The sequence below is a fragment of the Mus caroli genome, chromosome 10 (assembly GCF_900094665.2).
Source record: "Mus caroli chromosome 10, CAROLI_EIJ_v1.1, whole genome shotgun sequence".
Taxonomy (NCBI): domain Eukaryota; kingdom Metazoa; phylum Chordata; class Mammalia; order Rodentia; family Muridae; genus Mus; species Mus caroli.
Genome location: NC_034579.1, coordinates 121,363,491 through 121,370,346, shown reverse-complemented (window position 1 = coordinate 121,370,346; position 6,856 = coordinate 121,363,491). Strand labels below are relative to the sequence as shown.

The 6,856-nt window shown below is 43.7% G+C and overlaps 1 pseudogene; it reads left to right on the top strand.

The window, feature by feature from the left end:
* Positions 1-3,794, top strand: part of LOC110302775 — a 9,902-nt pseudogene extending 6,108 nt beyond the window's left edge.
* Positions 3,795-6,856: the final 3,062 nt, after the last annotated feature.

Genomic DNA, 6,856 nt, shown 5'->3' with positions numbered 1-6,856 from the left:
ATAAGACTTGCCTTGGTCATAGTGTCTGTTCACAGCAGTAAAACCCTAACTAATACAGGGGGCAAAGAAATTAAAAATAAGCCTGAAATCTTGGCGCTACTTGGGGTTCTGATGAAACCTGTAAAAGTAAGTATCATTCACTGCCCAGGACATGAGAAAGGAAACTCTCTAGTGGCCCAAGGAAATACCCAGGCAGATCAAGAAGCTCAGGCTGTAGCCACAGATACCGCACTTTTGATGGTATTAAAGGACCCTAGCCCAGTAGATCCAAAGTTCAAATATAGGACTGAAGACCTGGCACTCATAAGAAAGAACCATGATTATTGTTTTAATGAAAACACAGGCATTTGGCATACACCTGAGAAAAAGAAAATCTTATCCCAAGAGGCAGCTAAGACAATGATTAAGCAGATGCATCAGTGGACCCACTTGGGGGTAAGTAAACTAATTCAAACCATTTCAAAGACTAAGTATTATGTCCCAGGGCTAAAACACCTTGTGGAACAAATTGTTCATAACTGTGTGCCATGCCAAAAAGTAAATGTTTATAGAAGCAAAGTTGATGCAGGAAAAAGACTCCATGGAGATTGGCCTGGGAAGTAGACTTCACTGAAGTAAAACCAAGAAAATATGGTTACAAGTATCTCTTAGTGTTTGTAGATACTTTTTCAGGATGGGTAGAAGCCTTTCCCACCAAGCAGGAGACTGCATCAATAGTCAAGAAGATACTGGAAGAAGCCAGGCAGTGGTGGCTCACGCCTTTAATCCCATCACTTGGGAGGCAGAGGCAGGTGGATTTCTGAGTTCGAGGCCAGCCTGGTCTACAGAGTGAGTTCCAGTACAGCCAGGGATACACAGAGAAACTCCATAAAAAAAAGATACTGGAAGAAATCTCCCCCGATTTGGGGTACCCAAGGTAATTGGGTCAGACAATGGCCCAGCCTTCATTGCCAAGGTAAGTCAGGGGGTGGCCAGATATCTAGAGGTCGATTGGAAATTGCATTGTATATACAGACCTCAAAGTTCGGGACAGGTAGCGAGGATGAATAGAACTTTAAAAGAGACCCTAACCAAATTGACCATGGAGACTAGCGCTGAGTGGGTGGTGCTTCTCCTTTGGCTCTTTTCTGAGTTAGAAATAACCCTTCCCATTTCAGCCTGACTCCTTTTGAGATCCTTTATGGGACTCCCGAGCCCCTCACTGTCTTAAATGATGTGATCAAACCCACATATCATAGTAATAATGACTTATATGCTAGGCTGAAAGGACTACAGCTGGTGCAAAAAGAAGTGTGCTTGCAGCTGGCAGCCACCTATGAGCCAGGGACCTCCAAGACGTCCCATCCATTCAAGGTCTGAGATTCGGTCTACATGAGGCAGCATCGAGCACAGACACTTGAGCCTCACTGGAAAGGACCATACCTAGTGCTACTGACCATCCCAACAGCCATCAAGGTGGATGGAATAGCTGCCTGAATCCACATGTCCCACGTGAAGAAAGCTACCCCAGTAAAAAAAAAAAAAAAAAAAAAAAAAAAAAAAAAAAAAAAAAAAAAAAAAAAAAAAAAAGGACAACATTCAGATCTGGACAGTTCAGACCACTGAGTTAAACGTTAAAAGTTGTCAGGAGAACTGAATATGAGACTCCTCCTCCTGACAATGGTACTGTATCTTATTTCTCTTCCCTATGCTCATCTAGTGACAGCCCTCACCAGCCTAGTAATCTAACCTGGATGGTGATAAATTGTTGGGAGCTATTAAGACAACTCTATTGTCTTGATCTCCAAATTGGGCCTCTCCCCCCCTCCCCCGAGAAGAAAAGGGGGTCAAAAGTGGGCCACCCACGCACCACTCCAAGAACAACCACAGAATGTTCCAGCCCTAAGTCAGTGCCAGACGTCCTGACCTCAAGATGTACCCTGATACCACCAAGTTCCTGCTTCCCCATGTAGTTGCCAAAAGAAAATTTTCTGCTGCCCCATCCCCTCCTACTGAGAAGTACTTCCTCTTTTGCTTATGCATTTCCACTGCCTCAGTCCTCCTGCTGAGAAGTACTTCAACTTTTAATTGTGCATTTAGGCCTTGAGCCTTGCTGAATACAGAGAGACCTTGATGCTTCTCAGACTGCTTCCATGTAGTTCTTGCAATTGGTTCTTGTCTCTCCCTCCCCCCATTTGGTTCTTAGGAGAAGGTCCCCTCGAGACCCTCGAATAACTGGAACTGCTGGCCGGGTCAATAAATCAAGCAGGTGATACGGTATGGAGTATATCCAAGGTTACTATACCCTATTAATGGTGGCCATACCTGTTCACTGGCCTCTGTAAACTAACTGCTGGGGCCTCAGGATGGGACCTAGAAGGATATTCTAATATTCAAAGGGTTCCCCAAACCTGTGTGCCACCATGGGACCAGTCCATTACAAGGCACTTTCACAGGGTTTGCTGTGAAGAACGCTGGAGAAAGTTGTTCCGGAAACAGGAGTTCTATGTTTGCCCTGGGTCTCATCGAGTGAGGTCCCTCAATTCTAACTGTGGGGGCATTAACGACTATTATGGTAAAAGTTGGGGTTTTGAGACTTCAGGACAAGCTTATTCGAATCCTGAGTCAAGCTGGGATTATATCAAGGTAGCTGCTAATGATATTCTTCTAGACTGGTATAGGGTACCGGAGAGAGAGTGCAAATGGGATTGGTGTCATCCGCTTCGTATTTCCTTTACTGAGCCAGGAAAAAGGGCTACAAATTGGGTAAGAGTGTATGACTGGGGCCTCAGACTTTATATTAATGGACATGATGATGAGCTGATATTTACCATCAAGCTTAAAATAGAAACCCCCTGTCTTAGTCAGGGTTTCTATTCCTGCACAAACATCATGACCAAGAAACAAGTTGGGGAGGAAAGGGTTTATTCGGCTTACACTTCCATACTGCTGTTCATCATCAAGGAAGTCAGGACTGGAACTCAGGCAGGTCAAGAAGCAGGAGCTGATGCAGAGGCCATGGAGGGATATTCTTTACTGGCTTGCTTCCCCTGACTTGCTCAGCCTGCTCTCTTATACAACCAAGATTACCAGCCCAGAGATGGTCCCACCCACAAGGGGCCTTTCCCCCTTGATCACTAATTGAAAAAATGCCTTACAGTTGGATCTCATGGAGGCATTTCCTCAACTGAAACTCCTTTTTCTGTGATAACTCCAGCTGTGTCAAGTTGACACAAAACTAGCCAGTACACCCCCTATATTCTATTGGGCCCAAACTCAGCCCTAAGCCCTCCCCATCCACCTCCAATTCCCCTGCGGCCCTCTCCCCAGACCAGAGCTAAACTAGTTGCAGAGACTACTACACCAACTATAGATCCCTTAACATCCCATGAGAGTCTAAAGGTAATACCCACACAGCCTCTACAATCAGACTTGAGTGCCAACACTCTCCTCGACATGTTGACTAATGCTTACAGGGTACTCAATGCCACAAACCCTAAAATAACTGAAAGGTGTTGACTATGCTATGACGTGGCACCCCCCTTACTATGAAGGTATTGCATATGTCAGTACTCCTAATATTTCTTCAGAAGCCTCTCATTGCAGGTGGAGACAACAACAAGTACACCTAACCCTCTTAGATGTGTAGGTCAGGTCCCACCTGTGAGACCTGTGTAACACTTCATCAGCACCTGTAATACCTCATACCCATTGAGAGAGAGTCTAACTGGATACCTCCTTCCACCTTTAGATGGCTGGTGGACCTGTACTTCAGCAGTTACAACCTGTATAAGTTTAGAAATTTTGAGAAATGACTATGACTTTTGCATTTTGCTTCAGATAGTGCCTAGATTATTATACCACTCTTATGAAGATGTACTGGACTATTGGGATCCTGAGTCTGAAAGCTTGGTAAGACACAAGGGAATCACCCTGGTAGTCATCTTGGGACTAGGTTTAGGGGCTGCAGGGGCAGCTACAGGGACATCTGCTATTGCCCTACAACACAAGGCTTATGGGAATTAAGATTGCCATTGATTTAGATATAGAAAGAATAGAAAAGACTCTAGCTGACAGCCAAGAATCCCTAACCTCCCTCTCAGAGGTGGTCCTTCAAAATACGAGAGGGTTGGATGTGCTGTTTCTTAAAGAAGGAAGCCTAAAGGAAGAATGCTGTTTTTACATAGATCACTCAGGAAGAATCAAAGATAATTTAGCTAAGACTAGAGAAGGTCTAAAACAAAGAAAGAGAGAAAGAGCTCAAGACAAAAGGACCACTGATCATACTCCTATTATTATTTACCTTTGACCCCTGCATTTTGGATTGCTTGATCGCTTTTATTAGAGAACTTGTTAGTATGGTGCAGATAGTGGTGTTAAGACAACAATATAAGCCTATTTCTTGTAATGAGACAGGATTATGATTTTAAGATTAAAATGATGTCAAAGAAAAAGGGGAAAATGTAGAATTCAAAATAAGTTCAAGACCACCCAGCACCTTTCTTTCTGAAGGGACTTTCCAAACTAATGGTCAAAATGACCAGACTAAGCCTGCAGCTGCCAAAACAAGATTAGCAGTTCTCAGAAAAATAACCATAACAAAAATAGCAGTTCCCAGAAAAATTCCCCTGCCCTGNCTCTCTTATACAACCAAGATTACCAGCCCAGAGATGGTCCCACCCACAAGGGGCCTTTCCCCCTTGATCACTAATTGAAAAAATGCCTTACAGTTGGATCTCATGGAGGCATTTCCTCAACTGAAACTCCTTTTTCTGTGATAACTCCAGCTGTGTCAAGTTGACACAAAACTAGCCAGTACACCCCCTATATTCTATTGGGCCCAAACTCAGCCCTAAGCCCTCCCCATCCACCTCCAATTCCCCTGCGGCCCTCTCCCCAGACCAGAGCTAAACTAGTTGCAGAGACTACTACACCAACTATAGATCCCTTAACATCCCATGAGAGTCTAAAGGTAATACCCACACAGCCTCTACAATCAGACTTGAGTGCCAACACTCTCCTCGACATGTTGACTAATGCTTACAGGGTACTCAATGCCACAAACCCTAAAATAACTGAAAGGTGTTGACTATGCTATGACGTGGCACCCCCCTTACTATGAAGGTATTGCATATGTCAGTACTCCTAATATTTCTTCAGAAGCCTCTCATTGCAGGTGGAGACAACAACAAGTACACCTAACCCTCTTAGATGTGTAGGTCAGGTCCCACCTGTGAGACCTGTGTAACACTTCATCAGCACCTGTAATACCTCATACCCATTGAGAGAGAGTCTAACTGGATACCTCCTTCCACCTTTAGATGGCTGGTGGACCTGTACTTCAGCAGTTACAACCTGTATAAGTTTAGAAATTTTGAGAAATGACTATGACTTTTGCATTTTGCTTCAGATAGTGCCTAGATTATTATACCACTCTTATGAAGATGTACTGGACTATTGGGATCCTGAGTCTGAAAGCTTGGTAAGACACAAGGGAATCACCCTGGTAGTCATCTTGGGACTAGGTTTAGGGGCTGCAGGGGCAGCTACAGGGACATCTGCTATTGCCCTACAACACAAGGCTTATGGGAATTAAGATTGCCATTGATTTAGATATAGAAAGAATAGAAAAGACTCTAGCTGACAGCCAAGAATCCCTAACCTCCCTCTCAGAGGTGGTCCTTCAAAATACGAGAGGGTTGGATGTGCTGTTTCTTAAAGAAGGAAGCCTAAAGGAAGAATGCTGTTTTTACATAGATCACTCAGGAAGAATCAAAGATAATTTAGCTAAGACTAGAGAAGGTCTAAAACAAAGAAAGAGAGAAAGAGCTCAAGACAAAAGGACCACTGATCATACTCCTATTATTATTTACCTTTGACCCCTGCATTTTGGATTGCTTGATCGCTTTTATTAGAGAACTTGTTAGTATGGTGCAGATAGTGGTGTTAAGACAACAATATAAGCCTATTTCTTGTAATGAGACAGGATTATGATTTTAAGATTAAAATGATGTCAAAGAAAAAGGGGAAAATGTAGAATTCAAAATAAGTTCAAGACCACCCAGCACCTTTCTTTCTGAAGGGACTTTCCAAACTAATGGTCAAAATGACCAGACTAAGCCTGCAGCTGCCAAAACAAGATTAGCAGTTCTCAGAAAAATAACCATAACAAAAATAGCAGTTCCCAGAAAAATTCCCCTGCCCTGCCTCGCACTAAATTCCGAGGAAGACCACAAACCGCCCTGACCTTGCCAGAATTTCCCATGACATTAATAGCTGACCCATGAGTTCAAAAATATACTGTAGCTGTGCTGATCAATTATAATTCAGCTGTTCAACTTCCCCCCCATAAAAAGAGTATAAAAGAGCTGTGCTTTTTGAGTTCAGGGTAGACTCTCCCTGCAATGCTGAGCAATCCCACAAGTGTCGGAACAAAAAACCTCTTGCCATTGCAGCGATCTGTCGTCAAGTTGTGTTTTGGGGGGATGCGCACTCAAGAATAAGGCCTCAGGGTCTTACACATCCATAGTGTCTACGTGAGCTATCCACAGTGTCCACGTGTGTCATCTACATTGTCCATGTGTTTTATCCACAGTGTCCACTTGTATCATCTAAGTGTCCATGTATGTCATTCACAGTATCCACGTGTTTTATCCACAATGTCCACTTGTGTCATTCACAGTGTTCACCTGTGTCATCTATAGTATCCATACGTGTCATCCACAGTGTCCACGTGAGTCATCCTCAGTGTCCATATGTGTCATCCACAGTGTCCATGTGTGTCATCCACAGTGTCCATGTGTGTCATCCACAGTGTCCATGTGTGTTATCCACAGTGTCCACATATGTCATCCAGTGTCCACATGTGTCATCACAG